Source organism: Octopus bimaculoides, chromosome 5, assembly GCF_001194135.2.
Source record: "Octopus bimaculoides isolate UCB-OBI-ISO-001 chromosome 5, ASM119413v2, whole genome shotgun sequence".
In the NCBI taxonomy this organism is placed as follows: Eukaryota; Metazoa; Mollusca; class Cephalopoda; order Octopoda; family Octopodidae; genus Octopus; species Octopus bimaculoides.
In genome coordinates this window covers 14,188,490-14,190,913 of record NC_068985.1, presented here as the reverse complement: position 1 = coordinate 14,190,913, position 2,424 = coordinate 14,188,490, and the positions used below count along the sequence as shown (strand labels likewise).

The window sequence follows — 2,424 nt, the reverse complement described above, 5'->3', positions numbered from 1 at the left end:
ACTATAGCCTCGGGCCGACCAAAGCCTTGTGAATGGATTTGGTAGACGGAAACTGAAAGAAGCCCGTCGTATGTATATGTATATATATATATATGTATGTGTGTTTGTGTGTCTGTGTTTGTGCCCCCACCATCGCTTGACAACCGGTGTTGGTGTGTTTATGTCCCCGTAACTTAGCGGTTCGGCAAAAAGCGATTGATAGAATAAGTAGTAGGCTTACAAAGAATAAGTCCTGGGGTCGATTTTCTCGACTAAAGGCGGTGCTCCAGCATGGCCGCAGTCAAATGACTGAAACAAGTAAAAGAGTAAAAGAGAGAGACATATATAGAGAGAGACAGACAGACAGAGAAAGAGAAAGAGAAAGAAAGAAAGAAAGAAAGAAAGAAAGAGAGAAAGAGAAAAGAGAAGAGAGCGTTCAGAGAAGAAAAGAGATGGTATATCGGCTAGTTGGGGAGGTGTGAGGTGGATGCAATACAGGTGGGGAGAGAAATGAATGAGTCGAGAACGAGGCAAAAGGACGTCACTAAATACCAAAATCTTTGCTATCTTCTATTTTGCTGCTTCTGCCATTCCATCGCTCTTGATAATGAAAATAAAACAGCTTTATCATTGCAATTGAGATAAATAGAAATCTGTTTTCATTAGCTTTTTTATCGAATTAAAAAGAAAATTAACTGAGGGAAATAATTCATATGGACCAATGACATTAGTTTGGGTCATTAATGAGTAGTGCAGTGAATATCGTCTGCAAAAACATTTTCAATTATTTGAAATTTCTCTTTGAGAAAGAAAATATAAACCTAGCAGCGTTTGTTGGAAACTGTTAAAGTAAAGAGAGTTAATTTCAATAAATTAGGAAAAAAAACTTATGAAGATAATTAGCAGAGTCAGTCTGATCTTTATTTTCAAACAAGGCATAATTGCGTCTCTGCTCCTTAAGAGTTTTAGGATCCATTTAGAATATCACTTCAGAAAAGCCCACTTTTTTTTTTTTTTTTTTTTTTGAAAAGTAAATACTTCATGGCGTTGAAAATCACAACCAACGAGTAAATAGAAATTATCATCGTAGTCGCCATCGTCGTCGTCGTCGTCGTCGTCATCAACGTAATCATCATCATCATCATCATCATCGTCATCATCATATTCATTTTCGTCATCGTCATTCTCATCATTGTCGTCGTCATCATTATCATCATCATCATCATCATCATCATCATCATCATCATCATCATTTAACGTCCATGTTCCATGCTAGCATGAGTTGGACTAACATTAGGTTGGACCCATGTTTACGAGAAATAAAAAGGAAAGCGAAAGATTCTGCCTCCCCACCACCACACACACAGACACATCTCATTGAAATTATCAAAGAAAAGATACACCAGACGAGGATCAATTAATGGCTACAGTAGCAAAAATTTCAATAATCATGCAAAAAAAAAACCAAAACACAATCACCAACAACGTTGGCATACGAATATCAACAACAATTTATCTTGTAATAGCAACAACGGCAACACTAACAACAATAATATATCCACTACAAATAACATCACTGTTGTGACTAAAATACACGCAGCAGAAACAAAAGGACGAGTAGCTGATGCATTCGTAACCGCAAGTACCAATAGCAGCGATATAAACTGAAGTGGTGTCAGCAGCAATGGATAGAATACTACTTCCCACACCGCCTACACCAGAGGTGAGTTGGCGCAACGAACACTGTGACCAGCATCAGCCGTGTCGACCACACTTCCAACCGCAACCACCACCAGTGGTAGTGGTGGTGAGCTGTGAGTTGTACTACTGTTGCTACCAAGAAGAGAGTTGTCTCTATCGCCCGAGTGATGAGCTCCTGCGTAATGCATTCAGTCGCAGACAAAGAAGCCTTCACACAAAAAAAACACAAGGCTTACATTGTCTGGTTTGACATGTTAGCTCTGCTCGGGGCAAAAACTGAGAGAAAAAAAATGTAAAACTAATTATCGCATACATATGTATGAACAGGAAGAAAGAAAAGAGCATACAACCCAATTCCGGAATAAGCAAAACTGCACCGAAATATGTGTGAGCTGGATGCTAACTAGCACGTAGACAAATGGAGTATAATATAGGACGGTGTTGGCTTTGTGAACTAACGAAGATCAGACAAAGGTTCTTCGACCATATTACACTCTTACTAGGTTTTCAAACTGTAGTCCGCGGACCACAGGGGGTCCGTGGACAGCAAATACTTTTTATGGGCAATTTGATTTTATATATGCTTTTTAATCGAAATCTTTTAATTGACAATAAACCTATTTGTTAAATACTGTTAAATAAATAAATGTAAAAATATATGTTATTTTAAGCAAATATTTATGTATAAATTTCATAAGCGTTTATAAGGTAAAGCCTGAAATATAAAGGGGTCCGCAAGTCAAA

General features: G+C 37.8%; 1 protein-coding gene across 1 annotated transcript in view; it reads left to right on the top strand.

Moving 5' to 3' along the window:
* Window positions 1–2,424, top strand: part of LOC106877221 (cytochrome P450 CYP12A2) — a 45,227-nt gene that overhangs the window by 12,927 nt on the left and 29,876 nt on the right. The window lies entirely within an intron of this gene.